This window comes from Dipteris shenzhenensis, chromosome 26 (genome assembly GCF_047967505.1).
Source record: "Dipteris shenzhenensis isolate YYH24624 ecotype China chromosome 26, Dip_SZ_1.0, whole genome shotgun sequence".
NCBI classification, from domain to species: domain Eukaryota; kingdom Viridiplantae; phylum Streptophyta; class Polypodiopsida; order Gleicheniales; family Dipteridaceae; genus Dipteris; species Dipteris shenzhenensis.
This window is the reverse complement of record NC_141621.1, coordinates 515894-531728: the sequence shown is the minus strand read 5'-3', so window position 1 is coordinate 531728 and position 15835 is coordinate 515894.

Sequence of the window (15835 nt, the reverse complement as noted above, 5' to 3'; positions counted from 1 at the left end):
ATATTTGGCAAAAGGAAGAGAATGCTTTCTACTAGGAAATGACACACAGTAGGTTGAGTGTGCAATAGATTATTCACTTGTTAACTTGTCACAAAGTATGTGCGAAAAAAGTCCATGCAAGTTTCTTTCGCACCCATAAAATCTGGAGATGGTGCTTCTATATACCACTTGATGTTCATCAAGGATGCATCTGTCCATTCAATTTTAATGCACACACATAAAATACTGAGCCTTTTTAATATATAAAAAGATACTTTCTTGACATGCTCAAAACCAATTAATCAAAATTTCATAATTGAGTAGCTCACGTTATCCCTGTGAGGGTATTGAAATTTTGATTAATTGGTTTTGAGTGTGTCAAGAAAGTATCTTTTTATATATTAAAAAGGCTCAGTGTTTTATGTGTGTGCATTAAAATTGAATAGACAGGTGCATCCTTGATGATCATCAAGTGGTATATAGAAGCACTATCTCCGAATTTTATTAAGGTGAGCTGCTCAATTATGAGGTATTGTATACACGTCTGTTACAATAAACATGATTATGTACTTTGCTAAAACGTATTATTTTTAGCAATTTTAGAAAAATATCGATCAATAGGCTAGAAAATTGGTGAAAGCAAGCAAAAAATCCATCATGCTCTCCCTTTGCCATGCCCTGATTCAAAGAAGAACTATCATCTCATATCTTGTCAATCCTCCATATCTTGCAACAAAATAGAATACTCTAGCTACCTTAACTATGAGGATACACCATATCATCCTTTGGAAACGATACATATTATATTTCCCTTCACAAACATGTTTGGTATGGAGCTTGAAGAGGATGTAGCGAATGAACCATTTTTTATTTTTGCAAACGCAAGAGACTTAAGTTCAGATGTCCACAATGTGTATGTCAAAGTTTTGCATTTGAAGTACTCTATGGGTTTGTGACTACAGATACTATATCTTCCACACTTTTCACATAGTTATCTAGCTTATAAAGCCCATGAGATAAGAAACCAAATGTAATGATTTATTACTATAACAACTAAGATCATGAATAGTACATGTGTTTACCCATAAACTTCACAACTAAACCACTTTTGACATCCCATGTTCGCTCATGCAAGACTGTAAGAGATAGGTGGGATGCATTGACTAATCTATATCTACATAAGCAGTAAGAAAGAGAATACATGCTTGAAGCTAACTCCATGTATATGTTGCTTGAAGCAAACTCCATATATATGTACTTTACTAAGTTTAAGGATTTTTTATTAAATATTTCCTAATAATTCACTTATGCAGACTGTTTTGAATGGTCTTTCATATTCATATCAAAGTTTTTCTTCCACTCCTAGACTTATGATGAAGGGTCAACAAAGAGGCAAAGGTAAAGCTGCCTCTTCACATGGGAAGTCAAAACATGTACAACTTGTAGATGCAAAATAATCTAATAAGGATAAAGAGCAAAAAGTGTTTTGCAAGTATTGTAGGCAAACACGGTCATGATGTAAAGGAAAAGGATTGCTCCAAAAAGTAGATCAAGCAAAATGAGGCAAATTTGACTACATATGATTTCGTTTCTAATGCTAAGTTTGTGAATTATGGAGGAATTATGCATGGATGCAGAATGCACATTTATTATACAATAATCCTCTTATGATGCATTACTGCATAAAACTTGTATGATAGCTAGAGATTCACATGTTTGGTACTTTGATAGTGGTGCTACCAAGCACACCACTTCACAACGTAATATGTTCACCCACCTTGAGTCTGTTGTTCATATGGGTAATTCTAATACTTGTGCTAATAACTCCTTGTATCTTGTTATAGGAGTTTGTACAATAGTATCGGCTATTGCTAATGGAAGTACGTTTACACTTTTGGATACATTATATGTGTCTAGGATATTAAAAAGAATTTGTTATAAGTCTTTGCATTTGTAAAAAGTGGTTTGGTTGTGAAGTTTGTGGGTAAACAAATGTACTATTCCTGATCTCAGTTGTTCTAGTAATACAATCATTACATCTGGTTTGTTATCTCATGGGATCTATAAGCTAGATAACTATGTGGAAGATATAGTATGTGCATTGTGTAGTCACAAACTTAGAGAGTACTTCAAATGCAAAACTTTGACATACACTTTATGACGCAAACTAAATTGAGTGATAAGCAAATGCGTAGGGCTAACTTTCTATCATAATTTAACTTTCACATAGCCCACATTCATGGTAAGCATAACCAAGTGGCCGATGCTCTTTCACGTAGGCCAAAGGTGAATGTTGTATCAATAGCAACTCACAACGATCTATCTCTCATGATAGATGAGTATGCTATTGATCCGGACTTCAAGGACATTATGTCGACCGTTGCATTAGGGAAGAAAGAGGAGCCATTCAATGTACAAGATGGCTATCTTCTCTATGGCAATAGGTTATGTGTTACACGTAATCTACGTGAAAAAGTAATGTATGAATCCCATGCTCCTCCTTATGCGGGGCATAGGGGGATTCAATCTACCCTAAAAGGGGTAGAGATGTACTTCTATTGGCCAACAATGAAGGCTGACATACATGATTATGTCGCCAAATGCATTGTATGTCAAAAGACTAAGTATGATAGAGGGAAGCAACCTGGCTTGCTCCAGCCAGCCCCTATACCTAATCTATCCATGGGTTTCATCTTTGGATTGCCAAAGTTTGCCCATGGAAATGGAAATACAGGTATATGGATGATAGTTGATTGGTTTAGTAAGTAAGCACATTTCATACCGGTCAAAAAGACTATCAGGGCACATCATATGGCTACCCTCTTCATTTCACAAGTCTTTAAGTATCATGGCTTACCAATGTCAATTGTATCTGATAGAGATCCTACAATGACCAACATATTCTGGAAGGGTCTCTTTGAGAACTTGGGTACAAAGTTGCATTTCTCTTCTACCTATCACCCTCAAACGGATGGCCAAAGTGAGATCGCAAATTCAACTATCCTTGATCTACTAAAAGCCTATGTAACGGAAGTAGATCAAAGAGATCAATGGGAGAAGTATTTGCCCTTGCTTGAGTATGCATACAATAATACTGTCCATACCTCAACAGGCAAGGCACCCTTTGAGATAATCGAAGGAAGGCCCAAACTTCCATTGATAGTCAAACAAAGCGGGCAAGTATTTGCTACAGATGAGTATAGCCGCCGTAACCTCCAAGAATCTTTTGCAAAGATCAAGGCTACTGCTGACAAGCACATAAGAGCCTTAGCCTTCAAGGAGGGAGATTGGGTACTGCTTAAGTTCCCTAAAGCCCGCTTGAGTTATTCAACGGGGAAGGGTAAGCAAGGACGCCTAATGGGCCACCAGAAGTACTATGCCAAGCTTGCAAAAAGGTACTATGGCCCATTCCAAGTAGAAAAGAAAATTAATGGGACGGCTTACAAGTTAAATTTACTGCGAAGTTGGCTTATACACAACGCTTTTCATGTAGGCCTACTTAAACCATTTAAGGGTGATCCACCAAAAGAGCCCATCATTGAAGAACCTCCTGAGTTTGAAGGCCAAGAAGAAATCTTGTTGCCTGAAAGCATCTTGAGGCATGAGGATAAAATTCTAAGGAGTGGTAAGATTATCCGACGATATCTTATCAAGTTTAAGAATTATCCTTTTGAAGATGCTAGGTGGATGCAAGACATCTAGCTCAAAGAATTTCCAAACCTTGTAAATGCTTACAACGATTTATGTCCAAAGGTATGAACAGGTTTGTATTTAAGCAAAAAGAGAATTTTGTCTTTGTTGACTCTAAGATACAAACTTCTTTGTAGACTCCAACCCAGCACTTTATCTAGCTTAGATAAGTTAAAATGAACCAAGTTCACTCAACTTTGTTTAATAATGCAACCAAGAAAACTAGCTAATTAGCATAGCTATAACATACCTCATTGAGGCTACCACATTAGTATTAATCTCATTGATTGATTTTCAATATATAGTCCTCCATGGGATTCCAAAGTTTGAGTATGTATTGGTTTGCATTAGATGGTATATCTTTTAAAGGGTTGTCATTGACACTACTTTATAAAGGCCACCATGATTTGTTAACTAGCCCTTTGTGTGTTGGAGACATGTTAGCAAATCAAACAAGATAGCCATTTAATATGTACATCCAACAAAGATGCAATGTGGCATCTAAATCTTTGAATCCTACATCTTGAGGCATTGAAATCTCAAACAAAAATTAAGAGAGCACCACCAAAAGGGGATAACCAAGATAGCTTTAGAAAACAGCAACCAGCCATACCAAAAGTAGCTAGCAAGCCAACTACACTCCTATTGATCAAGTAACTTAGCCTCACAACCGCAACTATAACGCATGGTCATCAAAAAAATGCATCAATTTATTGTATGTCAAGTTACCGAGGTAATAGCACCTAATGACCAACAGTGAATCTTAATATATAAGCATATGGCAAGTACTCATATAGTATCCACGTATGAAGCAAGGATGCAAGCTAGAGAATCATGAAGTATGCATGGCCATTAGCTAAACTACCAAGTACCAAATCACACTGAGTGTAAGCTAGAGGATCAACATGGTATTTCACAAAGCATCAAATCAATATGCATGCAAGAAAGAGAATGGTCAAGATCACATCACTACTACACACGGGTCCTATTGCGACGTTTACATACCGACGTTTAGCGCGCGCAGGGTGCTAATCGTCGGTATGAAAAGCGGGTTCCGTAAAGCGTCGCTATATAGCGACTTTAGGTAATCGTCGCTATATAGCGACGATTATGAAAGTCACTATATAGCGACTTTTAAACGTCGCTATATAGCGACACTGATATAATATTTTCTAGCGACCTTTTCCAGAAAGGTTTTTTACAAATTTTTTTAAAAAATTTTCATACATGTTTGATCTTTTGAAAGAATAAAAATATGAGAGCATGTACATCAAGCCTTTGAAGCTCATATATTCATGTCCAAGTTTGAGATGAAAAAAATCAATGAAGAGCATTTACATCAGCTGTTTCATCTTGAGCCAAGTCTAAGGTGCCAAACAAGTCTATCTCCAACTCTATACCGAGTTGATCTCCTATATCATCATCGTACTCTAGCATCGTACGTTCACCTAAAAGTACTTGATCATCTTCTTCAATAAAGTGTGATGATTCTTGATGATCGTTGTCTTTTTCCTCAATATCGTGATCTCCATCTTCCTCCCGTGCGATGTCATTATGGGCATCTTCCTCTTGGCTCATATTGTGATCTTCATCTTCTTCGCTAGATTCATCGGGATGAATTGGATCCGGCATTGGTAGTGGCATCTCCATATCCACATCTCTATCTTCAAAAATTTGCTTACTTCGAGGTGCAACTTGGATCACGTACCACCATCTTGGATCAAAACGATCCGGATGAAAAACCACCTATATTGAAGATGTATCAATATACTCAAGTACATGAAATTATGCTCAAGTACATGTATCAATATATGGATCTTTAAAAACGAAAGATTGGATTAATTAAATCATTAGTATGTACCTGCTCACAGTGCTCGGGAAGAACAAAAGTATCACTTTCATCGGTCCAATGTCTGGTGGAGTCTATTGCAAAGAAACCGCTACTATCTTTTCTCACTGTCGCATGGGGACCGTTGTAAATAGTTCTAAACCATTTCACATCACTACAAGGCATAGGCCCTTTTCCAACGGAAATACCGACGCTTTTTACATTAAATTTTTTTTTTTCACGGGCGCAAACGTCGTTATAAAAGTCGCTAAAAGCGTCGGAAAAGAAGCGTCGTTATAAACCGTCGCTATATAGCGACGCTGTCAAACGTCGCTATATAGCGACACTCATAATCGTCGCTATATAGCGACACTGGTAAACGTCGCTATATAGCGACGATTAACAGAACTTAAAAAAAAAGCATTAGTGGGGCTAAACAGGGCCATAGCAAGCCCTGTTTTGCCCCACTAATGCTTTTTTTTTAAAATACAAAAAAAAGATTTTTATTACAAAATTTCCCTTGCAAAAAGGGTGATACAAAATCGCTCAAATGAAATGATCGAGCAACAAAAGGATATACATGTCGAACATATACAACATTGTTTGTTACAAAATTACCTTTTCAAAAAGGGTGATACAAAATTGCTCAAACAAGCGGATATACAAAATGACATACATGGCGAAGTATACGCAAACTGCTACTACTACTACTACTCATTCGAATCGTCCTCGTCGTCCTCGTCCTCCTCCTCGTCTTGTTGGCCTGATCCTTGGTCCTCTTGAGCTGCGCCTTCTCCCTGATCCTCATCTTGTTGGCCTGATCATGCATAAGCATATGTCTCCTTCTCTCATGCTCATGCATAAGTATAAGCATGAGCATATGTCTCCTTCTCTTATGTTTATGCTTATGCTTTATGCATAAGAGGAGAGAAGAAGAGGGAACGGAAAGAGAGATTGGAAAGGGGGAAAGAGGGAAAGAAAGAGAGAAGAAGAGGGAAAGAAAGAGAGAAGAAGAGGGAAAGTAAAGAGGGAAAAAGAGACATATGCTCATGCTTATGCATGAGCATATGTCTACTTCTCTTATGCTCATGCATAAGCATAAGCATGAGCATATGTCTCCTTCTCTTATGCTTATGCTTATGCATAAGCATAAGCATAAGCATAAGAGAACGAGACATATGCTCATGCTTATGCTTATGCTCGGGGGGGTCACTCATCATATGTAACCCTATCACGTGAGTTCAAAAGAAGGATATTTTTTATTCCTAAAATTTACAGAAATAAATATACATAAGGGACTTTTTAAAATAGTTTTGGAAAAAATTTACAGATTTGTATAGAAAAGGGTTACATTTTATTAATGAAAAAATTTACAGATAAGGGATTTTAAATATAGGCCTTGAACGCACGTGATATAGAGGGTTTATACATAGTGACCCCCCCGAGTGCTTATGCTTATGCATGAGCATAAGAACATGAGCATGAAAGAGGGAAAAGAGGGTGGAAAAGAGGAGAAGAGAGAAGAAGAGGGAACGGAAAGAGAGATTGGAAAGGGGGAAAGAGGGAAAGAAAGAGAGAAGAAGAGGGAAAGTAAAGAGGGAAAAAGAGACATATGCTCATGCATGAGCATATGTCTCCTTCTCTTATGCTCATGCATAAGCATAAGCATGAGCATATGTCTCCTTCTCTTATGCTTATGCTTATGCATAAGCATAAGCATAAGAGAAGGAGACATATGCTCATGCTTATGCTTAAGTATGAGCATAAGAGAATGAGCATGAAAGAGGGAAAAGAGGGGGGAAAAGAGAGGAAGAGAGAAGAAGAGGGAAAGTAAAGAGGGAAAAAGAGACATATGCTCATGCTTATGGATGAGCATATGTCTCCTTCTCTTATGCTCCTGCATAAGCATAAGCATGAGCATATGCTTATGCTTATGCTTATGCATAAGAGGAGTCTTATGCATAAGCATAAGCATATGCTCATGCTTATGCTTATGCATGAGCATAAGAGCATGAGCATGAAAGAGGGAAAAGAGGGGGGGAAAGAGGAGAAGAGAGAAGAAGAGGGAAAGGAAAGAGAGATTGGAAAAGGGGAAAGAGGGAAAGAAAGAGAGAAGAAGAGGGAAAGGAAAGAGGGAAAAAGAGACATATGCTCATGCTTATGCATGAGCATATGTCTCCTTCTCTTATGCTCATGCATAAGCATAAGCATGAGCATATGTCTCCTTCTCTTATGCTTATGCTTATGCTTATGCATAAGAGGAGTCTTATGCATAAGCATAAGCATATGCTCATGCTTATGCATGAGCATAAGAGCATGAGCATGAAAGAGGGAAAAGAGGAGGGGAAAGAGGAGAAGAGAGAAGAAGAGGGAAAGGAAAGAGAGATTGGAAAAGGGGAAAGAGGGAAAGAAAGACAGAAGAAGAGGAAAAGGAAAGAGGGAAAAAGAGACCTATGCTCATGCTTATGCATGAGCATATGTCTCCTTCTTTTATGCTCATGCTTATGCTTATGCATGAGCATATGTCTCCTTCTTTTATGCTCATGCGTATGCTTATGCTTATGCATGAGCATGAAAGAGGGAAAAGAGGGGGGGAAAGAGGAGAAGAAGAGGGAAACGAAAGAGGAAAAAAGAGGGGCAAAGAGATTGAAAGATTGAAGGAGAAGGAGAAGGAGAAGGAGAGGAGGGAAAGAAGAGGAGAGAAGAGGGAAAGAAGAGGGAAGAGAGGGGAAGAGAGGGTTCCTACGCCCATCACTGTAGCTAGCGCTTAAGGCGCTAGCTGCAGGCCAATGCAAATAAAAAAAGTAACAAATGGAAAAAAGAGGAAGCACTTACCTGGAATAGTATGTCCCGCTCGGTGTTTTGTGGACTGGCCCTACAAAAGAGAGGAGTCTTCTTTCTTTCTTGAAATCTCGTTTTTTGTTTCAATCCTTTGAAATCAAGCATGAAAACTAATAATCAAGCATGAAAACTAGTAAGCAGCTTTAGCAATACAAGGAGAAGCACTCACAAAACGAAATCTCACAAAAAACCTACCTACATTGTTCAAAGAGACTCACCTCTTCAAAAACTTCCTTTCAAGAAACCAAAGAGAGAGAAGGGTGGAGGGGGAGCACAAGAGCTAGGAGAGGGGTGAGTAGTGATGAGGAGTGGAGAATAGAGTGGGAGGTCGTCGGAAATAGGTGGGAGGAGAGATTGCTTTGCTTACAATAGAGATTAGAGAGTGTTAAAGAAAGCGTCGCATGCGACAGGTTTCGGTTTTAACCCACAGCATCGCTATATAGCGACGCTTTTCCGTCGCTATATAGCGACACTAAAGAGTCGCTATATAGTGACCTTTAACATTAAACCCTAAATCCTAAATCCTAAACCCTAAAAGTCGCTATATAGCGACCTTTAACCCTAAGTGTCGCTATATAACGACACTTAACCCTAAAAGTCGCTATATAGCGACCTTTAACCCTAAGTGTCACTATATAGCGACTTTTATACCTTAAAAGTGTCAGTTCAAGGCACTTGATCTAAGAAGAGAGGGAAGGAGCTCATGGGTGGCTATTTTTTGGATCTTAATGGATTTCCTTGCATTTTGTGTTGTGACTTTAGAGGTGTGCAGATGGAAGGAACGAGTGAAAGCTTGTCAGATGATGCGCCAATGCTCGGGAGTGCAGAGTGGCTTACGAAGAGGTTGTATTATCATTACACTCATTGCAAGTGAGAAGTATGACATCAACGTCGTATTGTCATGCACCACTTGAGGATGTATGGGGAGGAGCCCAAACGAATACCCACCATTGGTGGTGCACATGGTGATGGATATTCATCGAAAAGTCATTGCTATTTGAGTTCGTGATTAATATTGCATGCGTACACGACATGAAATCTTGAGACAGGATGAGGAGGGTGGTGTGCGTATACCTTCACACTACCAATGTGGATATGAAGATAGAGATCATGTGGATATGGAGATGCCACTACCAATGCCGGATCCAATTGATCTAGATGGATTTAGAGAAGAAGATGAAGATCACAATATGAGCCAAGAGGAAGATGTGCATAATGACATCATATGGGAGGAAGATGGAGATCACGATATTGAGGAAGAAGATGACGATCATCAAGAATCACCCGACTTTATTGAAGAAGATGATCAAGTCTATGGTGAACGTACCATGATGATATAGGAGATCAACTCAGTATAGAGTTGGAGATAGACTTGTTTGGCACACTAGACTTGGCTCAGGATGAAGCCAAGTCTCAAATGTAGACATGAATATATGAGCTTCGAACTTGATGTACATGCTCTTGTACTTTTATTCTTTCAAAGGATCAAACATGTACATGCTCTCGTATTTTTATTCTCTATGAGATCAAACATGTATGAAAATTTAAAAAATTTTGTCATTGGAAAAAACTAACTTTTAAGGCCTATATGAGTAAAAAACATCTCTGGAAAACGTCGCTATAAAATAGTATCTAAGTGTCGCTATATAGCGACTTTTAAAAGTCGCTATATAGCGACCTTTATAATCGTCGCTATATAGCGACGATTCGTTAACGTCGCTATATAGCGATGCTTTACGGGACGTGCTTTTCATACCGATGATTAGCGCCCCGCGCACGCTAAATGTCGGTACGTAAATGTCGCAATAGGATCCGTGTGTAGTAGTGCATCAAGGATGAAAATACTAAATCGTCTGAAATCAACTTCATAGATTTCACGTATGGTTCCACAATAATCCAACTGAGGAGAGAATATTGGTATCCGAAGTACTTGCCCAGCTATCTTGTGTGAAGTTAGCCATGACTCCACAATCATATGTGACTCTCTTTGAATCGATGCGTTCCACGCGAAAATGTCGTCCATATGACCATAATGCACTGTACTTTTTGTACTGTAAAAGAGCATCATTAAAACAATGAAGATGCATCTATTTTATAGCGTATATTGCCACAATTAATTACTTAATTATGTCAAGAGGTAAGAAACTTACATGCATCATACATCCAGATGATAACTCTCGCTCGCGCTCGTTTATTGTCTCTCCATCGCGTTCGGCTTTACGTAGAGCTTGTTGTAGCCAATCAAGTGACATGTGAGTGGGGAGAAGAGCCAGATCCCGTGGATATGGTTGTGATCGCCTGTACATTACTCTGAATCTCGTCCTTGCATTTATTCTTTCTGCTTTGGCCACTTCATATCTCTCAATCCACTTCTGCATCTCAGGGCTATTGAGGATACAAAACTTATTGAATTTTTTCATTTGCTCTTCGCTCATCTTTCTTTCAATTCCTTTTCCTTGGGGAACCTCGCCAACGATGCGATCATCATCCTTGTTATGCCAAGCTTGTGGCATATCGGGATCCGTGGATACAAGAAACTCCGTGATATATACTAATGACTCTTGAACAAGCCATCCCTCTGCCATGCTTGCTTCTGGTCTTACTCTTTGTCTTACAAATCCCTTCAAAGTTTTCATAAACCGCTCGAGAAAAAACGTCCATCGACTATGAACGATACCTGCAATAGCCACCTCATCAACTATGTGCACAAGCAAGTGGACTTGAGTTGTCATAATGCTCGAGGGAAAGTGCTTCTCAAGCAAGCATATGGCTTCGATGGATTCCACCCTAGCCTTCTCGATGCTCGATATGGAGATCTCTTTTTGAGATATCCACCTATTTCACATGTCCATGTAAGATATTTTCATAATCAGTCTACAGATTAATCAGCTTAAATTGAAGAAAATGCAATCAATGCGATTTGATAGTAAGCTTACCTCACAATACCACAGATCTTGAATATAGCATTTCTAACATCTTCTTGTAAGCACCCTTTTATTGTAATTGGGAGGATGAACTATCAAAGCAACAAAGAAGTCATGTCAACAATATAACATAATCATAATTACGCTAAAGCATCACAATTATTGGTACACTAATTCTACAGCTTAGAATACCTGTAAGACCTTGTGCCAATCATGGGACTTGAGCCCACTAAGCTTATTGTCCTTTGAAAATGCTCCTTTCAAGCAACGCATGTACCCTGTCGGTGTTTGAAAAGAGGCAATGTCTGCCTTGACCGCTGCCTCCTCCCTCGTAGAGAGAATCCATGTTGCTTTCTGTCACGCACCGTTCTTTCACAATCATGATCAAAATTGCAGCAAGATAATAATTTCGAGTGAACAAGAAGAGAGATTTCAATATGAATCAAACTGATGAATCTTTACAACAATCTTGTAGAAGAATCACTCCGTGAAGGAGATCAATACCACCCGTCCACCCCCGAGCTATCTCACTCTCACTCTCACTCGCATGAAGATGTACAAATCGGATGATCAAAAGATCAAATCTCAATCACACTCTCACTCTCAGTCTATCTTGATCTTGTCTTCTTCTTCTTCGCACTGCCTCGATCTGCGTGCGCTATCATCACTTTTGCAGTGCCTCGATATGTGTGCCTTCTCTTCTTGTCTTCGTTCCGCCTCCATATGCATGCCTTCACTCCTCCTTCTCGTGGCCTCGGTATGCGTGTCTTGATGTGTGTTCTTCTCCTTCTCACGGCCTTGGTATGCGTGCGTTGGATTGTGTGTCCTTCTCACGATCTCCTCTTCTTTTATAGCCTTTCACGACTCCAAAAAAAGACGATCAAAAGCTCCCAAATTCGGCCAAAACCAGCTTTTCTTGAAAAGCGTGCATGTGCTTTTCATCTTCTTTTAGCGGGCTCTTTTAATAGCGAATGCGTACGAAATCTCGCATGAAAACGACCCTGTTCGGAGCATCACCACGCCTGCCCCGTAGATCCAATGAACAAGCTCGATAGCTCATCTCGAAGATCGGACCCTCTTCTTTCCCTTTGCATTTGACCTTTCATGGCTAATTCCTCCATCTCGACCTCCGTCTAATACCTACAACTCGACACGGAAATCTAGATGCACTTTTAGCTCAAAACCACTTTGTTAGCAACTTCCGACCTCCATACAGGCATGCAAACGAATGAACCACAAATTTTTCATTAGGACAAAGTTTTTCTACTCAACAAGATCTAAAACTCTCTCATACAAAGTTTCTTTAAATTATTTCTCTAACCAACTCAAAATCCAGCCGACACCACAATGGACAAAACCAAAATTTTTCGACCAACACCAAACTTTCCCAAAACCTTCAAAACATCAAAACCATCCTTTTTGAACACTATCTGTGATATATATTCCAAAATATTTCCTCGGGGGGGTCACTATGTATAAACCCTCTATATCACGTGCATTCAAGGCCTATATTTAAAGTCCCTTATCTGTAAAAAATTTCATTAATAAAATGTACCCCTTTTCTATACAAATCTGTAAATTTTTTCCAAAACTATTTTAAATAGTCCCTTATGTATATTTATTTCTGTAAATTTTAGAAATAAAAGAAATGCTTCTGTTGAACTCATGTGATAGGGTTACATATGATGAGTGACCCCCCTGAGAATATTTCATATACAAAATTGAAGCGTCACTTTCGGGAGGACAACTTTTCCCAAAGCATGCACTTGGGGCCACAAACGAGACATCCTATTCATAGCACGCAAGTCTTCTCGCACTCCTCTCGAGTCTTTGGAACCAACCAAGTGTGCCCAAATAGTAGCCCCCACATTCTTGAAGATATGCATGGGATCCAAGAGATATTGATTTGTAACGGATCCCAATAAGGAAGCTCGTGAAAGATCGATAGCCTCTTCATACCAGGAGGAGGTTCCTCTCCATTCGCCCTCCAAGCTTGAATCCAGTCACTTGCCTTCAAATATGATGGTGGTGGATCAAGCTGACCTCCACGTGCGAGATGGTCGAGTGGAAGGTATCGAGCATCACCTTCATAAACATTTTTTCTCATATGTTTGGAGTAGCGTGCAAGCGATTTCAAACCCGGTCCACAAACAAGACAAGCATGGTACCCACTTGTAACAAGTCCTACACGCGTGCATGAATGTGTTAGCATAAGACATGCGTGCGAAAGAGAGTCATAAAAGCATAATCCTATATTATACATGTAGAGACACAACCACGTATCTGTGCACTCTCCATATCCTGGGTAGTCATGCATGGTCCACATCAAGATACCCCTGACCAAAATATCATTGGTATGTCTAGGAGCTCTGGAAATATCAAAGACCCCCACTCCTCTCCATAATATCTGTAACTCCTCTATCAAAGGTGCCATGTACACGTCCATATTTTTTGCCTTGTACTTTCCTGGCACAAGTAGTGCAAGCATGAGGTGTCCCTTTTTTATTGTTAGCCATGGTGGGATATTGTAATTCACCACGACTATGGGCCATGTCGACCAAGATGTCGAGCGTAACCCGAAAGGATTCACGCCGTCCATGGCGAGCCCAAGATGTAAGTTGTGCGGCTCCCTCGTAAAGTCCGGCCACTGATTGTCTATGTGCTTCCAAGCTGCACAATCTGCGGGAATCCTCAATGTGTCATCCGTTGACCGATGAGATGCATGCCATGTCATCAACTCTGCTATGGATTTGCATCGGAACATGTGTTGTATTCTTGCAATGATGGGAAAGTGTCTCAAGACCTTTACCGGTATCCGCTCACCCTACAAGTCATCTCTATATCGTTGTTCCCCACACTTGGGACAACTAGCTAAATCTCCATGCTCACAACGAAAGAGAATACAATCATTACGGCAAGCATGGATGGTATCATAATCCATACCCACCGTTGTTAGCATCTTTTTCGCTTCATCTCTTGATGCGGGCATGGTATTTGGTGCAGGCAACATCTTCTAGAGCAACCTATCACAATTCAAACATACATAGGCTTCGAACAATGATGATTCGGTACACTAATCCATACATGATGATTCTCAAAACAAACAATATCCAAATAATGAGTCAAATTAATGCAAGAGCTAACCTCATCAAGGCCGAGACACTTGTATCCGACCACCCATACTTTACTTGCAAATTCAAGATTGAGAGACAAGCACGTAGTTTAGACATCCTAGCACCCTCGTACAATTTTGTTGATTGCAACTCTCGCATTTTGACCTCAGACTCTGGCATCACGTGTACATGGGATGTAGTGCCCCTAAAAATAGAATCCATCATCCCGACCATACCCTCGTCATCATCCGAGAGACTATAGTCTTGCTCAAAGTGTGAAGGTATATGCATACCCTCGTCAGCCTCCTCATCCTGTTTTAAGATTTCGTGTAAATATAAGATCTTGTATTTCTTGGTATCCAATATTAACCGCGAACTTAAATAGCTTTGACTTACCGATAATCCAGCAGCACCAACGGTGGGTACTGGTTCGGGCTCCTCCCCATACATCCGCAAGTGGCGCATGATAATACGACGTTGATGTCGTACTTCTCACTTGCAATGAGTGCAATGACAGTATTACCTCTCCATAATCCACTTTGTGCTCCCGGGCGTTGGTGCATCATCGGACGAGCTTCCACTCATCCCTTCCATCTACACTTATAAATTCACAACATAAGTTGTAAGAAAATATATTAACAGTTATAAAATAGCATCCATGAGCTCCTTTGCAACTTATAAAATAAAATAACTTAAAGCGTTGCTATATAGCGACCTTTTGCTCTGTTCCGACGCTATATAGCTACGCTTTTAATTAAAAACGTCGCTATATAGCGACGAATAAGCGTCGCTATATAGCGACACTGTGGATTAAAACCCAAAACCGCGATGTGCAGCGCTTTCTTTAGCAATCTCTTCTAATCTATCAAGTAACTAAGGCAATCTCTCTTCCCACCTATTTTCGACGACCTCCCACCTATCTCCGACGACCTCCCACCCTATTTCCCACTCCTCACCCCTCTCCTAGCTCTTGTGCTCCCTCTCCACCCTTCTCCCTCTTTGGTTTCTTGAAAGGAAGTTTTTCAAGAGGTGAGTCTATTTCAACAATGTAGGTAGATTTTTTGTTAGATTTCGATTTGTGAGTGGTTCTCCTTGTATTGCTAAACCTCTAAACTAGTTTTCATGCATGATTTCAAAGGATTGAAACAAAAAACGAGATTTCAAGAAAGAAAGAAACTCACCTCTTCTAGTCTTTTTTGTATTTGTCTTCCTTCTCTTTCTCTTTGTCTCCTCAATCTCCTCCTTTCAAGAAGTTGCTTTTGTAATCTCTTCCTTCCTCTAACATCTTATTTGAAAAATGGTATGTTTCCTCTTTTATGTAGGGCCAGTCCACAACACCGAGCGGGACGTACTATTCCATGGCATTGGCCTTAAGCGCTAGTTGCAGTGATGGGCGTAGGAACCCTCTCTTCCCCTCTCTTTCCTCGTCTTTCCCTCTTTTCTCCTCTTCTTTTCCTCTT